The 8,788-nt window shown below is 41.5% G+C and overlaps 1 protein-coding gene across 8 annotated transcripts in view; it reads right to left on the bottom strand.

Annotated features, from left to right (window-relative positions):
- MED12L (mediator complex subunit 12-like) overlaps window positions 1–8,788 on the bottom strand; it is a 368,195-nt gene that overhangs the window by 293,354 nt on the left and 66,053 nt on the right. The window lies entirely within an intron of this gene.

The following is an 8,788-nucleotide window of genomic DNA, read 5'->3' as shown; positions in this document are numbered from 1 at the left end:
GGGGGGTGGGGGTGGGTAGCTTTCCCAGTAGCTCAGACAGTAAAGAATCCACCTGCAATGCAGGAGACCTGGGTTCGATTCCTGGGCCGGGAAGATCCCAAGGAAAAGGGAATGGCAGCCCACTCCAGTATTCTTGCCTGAAGAATTCATGGACATGGGGTCCATGGGGTCGCAGAGTCAGACACAACTGAGTGACTAACACTTCATATATAAATAACTGATACATAATTAATGTTGTACACAGAAATTAACAACATTATAAATCAACTATACTTCAATAAAACTTTTTTAAAACAAATATTTTTAAAAATCACAGTTCTACTCAAAAAATTCAAAATTCCCCAAATGCGGTTCTCTTGGGGTACATTTTTCAGGCTGCAGGGCATGGTTCAAACATGCCTAATTAAGGGGTGTTCTGTGTCTGCCCATCTGTAGGGGGACTGGCCATCCCCGCAGGCCAGCCCCAGGCAGCACTCCCACCTGCGCTGCCCAACCTCCAGCCCTGCCAGGGACACCAGAGCAGCCACCCTGGACAACCACCTGGGCCTTCGATCACTCTGCTCTCCCCAACAAACACAAGATGCCTCCGGACTCAGCCAGAAAGAGCAGTGAGTGACAAGAGGTAGGAGACCGGGAAGGAAACAGAAAATGTAGCTTAAAAAAAAAAAAAAATCACTAAAATTACTCAAAAGTATCTGCCACAGGGGCACAAATTAAATCAATGTGTTGCCTTTGGCAACCATGAGGGATATGGTGCCAACTTTAGCCCATTCTGGGGATAAAAATGTAATAATTGCATGCTCACAGCCAAATTTCCCCAAGGATTAGTGAAACAGCATTTCGGAAGAAATCGTCCTCCTGAAACATCACCGCACAATGCTGTTTTCTCATTATTTCAGCAATAGGTTCTCCAACCTTCTCAATTTTAAAGGAACCTATTCTAACAAAAGTAAGAGTAGAAATAAACATCTGTTAGAAATTGAGTGGTTTGTTTTTATTTTTTAAGCACTACTAAAATTACTTGACAACAGTAACCCAGAGATAACTATTGTTAGGTTTTGGTTGAAACTACTTATTCTAATTGTGTCTTATTTAAAATTGAAATTCAAATGCACATGTTAAGTAAGCACTGCTTCAGTAATCAGCCAATGCCAAAAGATGAACAGACACTAGGTCAACATTCTGTTCCTAGTATAATCGTTTGTCAGAAAGCACCATCAATAACAGATATTATCGTTAAAATTATGCCATCGTCATTAAAAACCAAACAATAAATTATTAGTGTCATCATTTTCTGGTGCCCCTGTTATGGACTAATCATCTCATGACTCTCACTTGTTCAACAAAGCAAAATGCCAACCATCAGATGAGACAAGTTTAGCTTAGCTATAATAAGCAAAAACAAAAATAACAAGGACCCAAATCCTAGCTTTTGTGTGCCAAGCCTTGCTATTAACTCACTCTCAGTATGGTACTATTCTCAATACTCAGAATAGTTTAGCCTCAAGAGCTAAAAATAACACACATATTCACACATCCCCTACTTTGTCTCGGGTATATTTTTCTTTCAAGATTGTTTTCATTAAAATATGGAAGAAACACACACTATAGAAAATTTTTAATGCGAATATGCCTAGAAAAAAATCTCAATCATTTAATAGCTTTATATCTTTTCAGGTTTTTACCTTGTATCGTTGACTGTTTAAACATATACACATCTTTTTTAAAAATTGCTGAAGATATTACTCCACAACTTGAATACCTTTAAAAATTCAAACAGAATTCAAATACAGACCTCTTGGTGATATATTTTAACTGCACCGTATTTAACTGATGTTAAGCTATCACATCAATGAGACAGATTTGGATATCTGGGCCCTAAGACAGTCTAGTGTGAACTAGTATAAAAATTAGGATGCACACAAAATTTTCATTTAAAATTAAAAACAAAAAATAAAACACAGCCACAAGTACTGTACTCTTTAAAATTATTCGGATTCACTAACCCCTCTCAAGCTGAGTTAGGACTGGTCATTAAAAAGGAGAAATGGCGGCAGCAGTGGCAAGAAACAGTGACTCTCAGGCCTGCGCACACATGCCATCACCCAGGGCAGGGGCGGCTTTTACCAAATGCCAGTATCTTCAGCCCAATCCCATCAGATTCTGGTTTAACTGGTCTGCAGTGGGGACTCAGTTCTAAGTGATAACAAAAAAACAGGAGTGGCTAGAGATCTTAAGGAAGATGGTTGGGGGAGAGAGGTGGGGAGGTTTCAAAGGTGGAAAGGATGCAGAAAGTGATGAAGAAGCTGCTTTGAAAGTGCACCAGTTCTAAAACTCTGGGGCTATGGCCACATCTCTAGTTCACTGATATCAAGTAGAACTCAAGGCCACCAAGTCAGATTATTAGAAAGTTTATGAACATGAATGTTACTGAGAGTGGGGTCAGGGGTCAGTATATAAAGAATGACTGACTCATCCTTCTGATGCTGCTCTCCATAGCATCCTGTAGCCACTGTTTTTTGTTGATGCCTCAACGGCACCCCACTCCAGTACTCTTGCCTGGAAAATCCCATGGATGGAGGAGCCTGGTAGGCTGTAGTCCATGGGGTCGCTAAGAGTCGGACACAACTGAGCGACTTCCCTTTCACTTTTCACTTTCACGCATTGGAGAAGGAAATGGCAACCCACTCCAGTGTTCTTGCCTGGAGAATCCCAGGGACAGGGGAGCCTGGTGGGCTTCCGTCTATGGGGTTGCACAGAGTCGGACATGACTGAAGCGACTTAGCAGCAGCAGCAACCCCCAAACAGGAGGAGTCTCAGAGGCCATGCAGTTCACCCTACAGTAGCCTACCGTCTAACCAATCCAGGAGCTGTAGGTACAACTCAAGGTCACACAGGTAAACCAGAAGAACACAGTAGGTGTGAGATGCTCCACTCCAGTACATGAAAATATGCAAACTGATAAATACAATACATAATAGGGGAGAACAGAGACATGTCAAGTTACACTAAAAATGACCCCCTAGGGCCTGGAATACTTGCAGTATTACTAAGAGAACTGGGAGCTCAGCAGAGGATAAGCATTCACCCTGGGGGCAAACACAAGAGCACCCCAAATGCAACAATGCTCATGGAGAAGGTGTCTTGGCAGTGTGACACTGCAGAGAAGCAACAGAGGGCCACACTAAGGGTTACCAGAATGACCTTTGGCAGAGGTCGGCCCTGGGCCCACATCCTAGCTCCACCCCTGAGCAAGGCACCTGGCCTCCACTCAATCTCAACTCCATCTCTACAACAGAGCTCAATAATACATCCAGGTCAGTAACTATCCAGATGAGTAACTTTACACAATGCATGCATCATAGAAGTTGATCAGTAAGTGGCCATCATCATCATCATCAGTACTCATTATTATTGGGATGAAAACTTTTTAGAAAGGAAACTAAAGGTTAGGCCTTAACTGTTGCTGTCAGGCTCTGTTTCTACCTCAGCTGGGCTGTAATGCCTAACCTAACACTCTGGGTAAGTGTTTATGGGATCAATGTCAATTTCATGGTTCCAAAACCTTCAATGGATCCTTAATGAATTAAGGTCAAACTCCTTAGCTGGGAATTAAAATCATTTCAAATACTATCCAATATGATCTGCTCTGCAGGCTCCAGGTGTTTCTCTCATGTCCATGATGCTCTGTTGACAGGATCCACCCCAGTCCTGTTTTCGTATGTGGGCCCAGTTCAAATGTCACATCTCTCACACAGCCTTCTCAAGACGCTGGACACCACACCACACCACACCACACCACACCACACCACACCACACCACACCACCACCCAGCAGGGATCACTCTCTAACTGATGCTTTAGAATTCCCTCCATCCTTCATCCCCATGCCTTACATACTCAAGACCTAAGTACTGACTTCAATCAATACATTATAAGGTCCTCTCAAAATTAAGCTACTAAATCATGTTCCTTCCCAATCATTCTGTCTCCCAAATCTTCATAAAAACATCTCCATTTTCTAGTTTAAACCTATCACGGCAGATCTAGAAGGTTTCAAACACCACTGTAGGGAATACGCCAAGTTCCTTCTCTAACACACTTGGTCTTTATGCATCTGTTAGTCGGCATGCTACAAAAGGCCCATGCAAATACAGAACTTTTCATTCTTTTTAATGAGCTTTCATCAAGTATTGTATAAATATAAAACTTATACACATACACCCTAATATATACATATAGGTATATATGTGTATATATATATATTTTAAATATATATATAAATATATTATAAATATATATTTTTATACACACATATATATTTATATATAATATGTGTCCTTTAATTTTGTGAAAGCTTATTTTCTTTACTACATTCTTTCCTTTTATCAGAATGAGTGGGAACCCACTACGTAAAACAGATGCAACAAAGATTGCTTTGTAAAAACTCCAGCCAAGTCCAGAGATGAAGGTGCACATCTTTAAAGTGACCCACTGGGATTAAGACTTAAAGTCAAAGATGACAGGCTCCTCAATGGAAAAACCTATATCTTCAAACTTTCTCCCTGAAGCTATCCCACTACAATAAAATAAAAGGTTCTTGCTGGCCCAAGGGAGGAACAGACTGCTTCTCAAAACTGCAGGATGTAGAGGATTTAACTAGCCCAACTTAGGCGCAAACCTGCCTGGTACAGACTGATGGCAGAGTGGAGAGGAGGTTGAGATGGGGAGGAAAGAAGTTCAATATATACAAGATGGTGCACATTCCACTTGAAAGAAAGATAGCTAAGTCATGTCCGACTCCTATGACCCCATGGACTGTAGCCTGCCAGGCTCCTCTGTCTATGGGATTCTCCCAGGAACACTGGAATGGGTTGCCATTTTCTTCTCCAGGGCATCTTCCTGACCCAGGAACTGAATCCAGGCCTTCCACATTGCAGGCAGATTCTTTACCAACTGAGCTACGTGGGAAGCCCTATACATACACTAGTGAACTCCCAATAAAAGACTGAAAGATTTTTTTCATTTTCTGTTGTTAAAATGCTTTCTTGATCAAAAGATACCATCAACAAAGTGAAAAAACAACTCATAAATGGGAAGAAAACATCTGCAAATCATTTATCTGATAAAGGACTTGGATCGAGAGTATATAATGAATTATTACAACTCAATAATAAAGCAATTAATAATCCATTTTTTTGAATGGGTAAAGGAGCTAAATAGACATTTCTCCAAAGAATATAGACAAATGATCGATCAGCTCATGAAAATATGCTCAACATCATTAGCCACCAGAGAAATGCAAATCGAAACCACAATAAGGCACCATTAGGACACTTACAGAGGCTACCCAGATGGTGCAATTGTAAAGAATCTGTCTGCCAGGGCAGGAGATGCAAGAGACGTGGGATGTGGGTTTGATCCCTGGGTCAGAAAGATCCCCTGGAGTAGGAAACGGCAACCCACTCCAGTATTCCAGCCTGGTGGGGTAGTAAGAGTCCGACACAACTCAGTGACTAAACAACAACAGGATAGTACAAGATCAACAACACCAACTTTTTGGTGAGGATGTGTTCAAACTAGGTTCCTCGTACATTGCTGGTGGGAATGTAAAATGATGTAGCTACTGTGGAAAATGGTTCGGCAACTTCTCAAAGGGTTGGATACAGTTATCATGTAACCCAAAGTCCACAAGTAGTCATAAACCCAGGAGAAATGAAAACACATGTCCACACAAAGATCTGTACACATTCGTAGCAGCACGGCTCATATGAGCCAATAAGTGAAAGCAACACAAATGTCCATTAACTGTAAGTGAATTTTGTTGCTGTTCAGTCACTAAGCTGTGTCCAACTTTGTAATTCCATGGACTACAGCATGCCAGGCCTCCCTGGACTTCAATATCTCCAGGAGTTTGCTCAAACTCATGTCCATGGAGTCAGTGATGCCATCCAACCATCTCATCCTGTTACTCCCTTCTCCTTTTGCGCTCAATCTTTCCCAACATCAGGGTCTGTTCTAATGAGTCACCTCTTCTCATTAAGTGGCCAAAGTACTGGAGACTCAGCTTCAGCAATCCTTCCAATGAATATTCAGGGTTGATTTCCTTTAGGATTGACTGGTTTGACTTCCTTGCTGTCCAAGGACTCTCAAGAGCCTCCTCCAGCACCACAAAAGGAAAGCATCAATTTTTCAGCCCTCAGCCTTCTTTATGGTCCAACTCACATTTGCAAAATATCTGCTATGTATAGAATGGAATACTACTTAGCTATACAATGTCATGAACTACTGAAACACACTGCAACATGCATGAACACTGAAAACATAATACTGTATAACTGACAGAAACCTATTTCAAAAAAACACATAAGTTATGATTCCAGTTAGATAAAATGTCCAGAATACGCAAATCTATAGGGCTGAGGGGGATGGAGGGGAAATGCGGAATGACTGCTGATGGTTACAAGATTCCTTTCAGGGTGATAAAAGAATTCAAAAAGCTAATGATGGTTTCATAACTCTGTAAACACATGAAAAACTTCTCAATTATCACTTAAAATGAACTGCAAAATAGTAAAAATTATATCTCAATAAAGCTATAATTCTTAATGTTTTCTTGAAATACTTTACTAGAAATAAAAATCCAGCGTTTCATGAAGTACTGAAAAAAAAGACAACTATTCCACACTGATAAAAAGCAATCTACTATGGGACTCCCCCGGTGGTGCAGTGGATAAAAACTCACCTGCCAATGCATGGGACACAGGTTCAATCCCCAGTCTGGGAAGATTCCACATGTTGCGGAGCAGCTAAAGCACATGCACCACAACTACTGAGCCTATCTGTACAAATACTGATGTCTGCAGGCCAAGAGCCTGTGCTCTGCAACGAGAGTAGCCCCCACTCACAACTAGAGAAAGTCCACACAAAGCAATAAAGACCCAGCGCAACCAAAAACAGATAAAAAAAAAAAACTTTTAAAAGTAGCCCACTATGATCTGATATGGCTTTAAAAGGGCAGGGGAGGGGATTGGGAAGGAGAATAAGGATAGAAGTAACAGTAGTCAAGAGTGAAGGTGGTCTGGAATTCCCATCTACTCTCGAATTTTCCAGTTTGTTGTAATCCACAAGTCAAAGGCTTTAGTGCAGTCAATGAAGCAAAAGTGGATGTTTTTCTGGAATTCTCTTGATCCAAGTGATTTGGCAATTTGATCTCTGGTTCCTCTGCCTTTTTTAAATCCAGCTTGAACATCTGGAAGTTCACAGTTCAAGTATTGCTGAAGCCTGGACTGGAGAATTTTGAGCATTACTATACTAGCGTGTGAGATGAGAGCAATTGGGCGGTAGTTTACACATTCTTTGGCATTGCCTTTCTTTGGGATTGGAATGAAAACTGACCTTTTCCAGTCCCGTGGCCACTGCTGAGTCTTCCAAATTTGTTGACATATTGAGTGCAGCACATTCACAGTATCTTTTAGAATTTGAAAGAGCTCAGCTGGAATTCTATCACCTCCACTAGTTTTGATCGTAGCGATGCTTCCTAAGGCCCCCTTGACTTCACACTCCAAGATGTCTGGCTCTAGGTGAGTGATCACACCATCGTGGTTATCTGGGTCATGAAGATCTTTTTTGTACAGTTCTTCTGTGTATCCTTGCCACCTCTTCTTAATATCTTCTGCTTCAGTCAGGTCCATACAGTTTCTGTCCTTTATTGTGCCCATTTTTGCATGAAATGTTCCCTTAGTATCTCTAATTTTCTTGATGAGATCTCTGGTCTTTCCCATTCTGTTGTTTTCCTCTATTTCTTTACTCTGTTCACTTTGGAAGGGTTTCTTATCTCTCCTCGCTCTTCTTTGGAACTCTGCTTTCAGATGGATATATCTTTCCTTTTCTCCTTTGCTTTTGGCTTATCCTCTTTTCTCAGCTATTTGTAAGGCCTCCTCATACAACCATTTTGCCTTTTCATATATCTTTTTCTTGGGGATGGTTTTGATCACTGCCTCCTGTACAATGTTACGAACCTCCATCTGTGGTTCTTCAGGCACTCTGTCTATCAGATCTAATACCTTGAATCTATTTGTCACTTCCACTGTATTATCACATGGGATTTGACTTAGGTCATACCAGAATGGCCTAGTAGTTTGCCCTGCTGTCTTCTATTTAAGTCTGGATTTTGCAAGGAGTTCATGGTCTGAGCCACAGTCAGCTCCTGGTCTTGTTTTCACTGAGATGGGAACACCTTACCTGAATCCTGAGAAACCTATATGCAGGTCAAGACGCAAAAATTAGAATCAGACATGGAACAACGGACTGGTTCCAAATCAGGAGAGGAATAAGTCAAGGCTGTATGTTGTCACCCTGCTTATTTAACTTTTATGCAGAGTTCAGTTCAGTTGCTCAGTCGTGTCCAACTCTTTGTGACCCCACAGACTACAGCACGCCAGGCCTCCTTGTCCATCACCAACTCCCGGAGTTCACTCAAACTCATGTCCATTGAGTCAGTGATGCCATCCAACCATCTCATGCTCTGCTGCCCCCTTCTCCCATCCTCAATTTTTCCCAGCATCAGGGTCTTTTCAAATGAATCAGCTCTTCACATCAGGTGGCCAAAGTATTGGAGTTTCAGCTTCAGCATCAGTCCTTCCAATGAATATTCAGGACTGATTTCCTTTCGGATGGACTGGTTGGATCTCCTTGCTGTCCAAGGGACTCTCAAGAGTCTTCTCCAACATCACAGTTCAAAAGCATCGATTCTTTGGTGCTCAGCTTTCTTCACAGTCCAACTCTCA

Source organism: Bison bison, unplaced genomic scaffold (genome assembly GCF_000754665.1).
Source record: "Bison bison bison isolate TAMUID 2011002044 unplaced genomic scaffold, Bison_UMD1.0 scf7180017864042, whole genome shotgun sequence".
NCBI lineage: Eukaryota > Metazoa > Chordata > Mammalia > Artiodactyla > Bovidae > Bison > Bison bison.
This window is presented reverse-complemented; position numbering and strand designations above follow the sequence as displayed.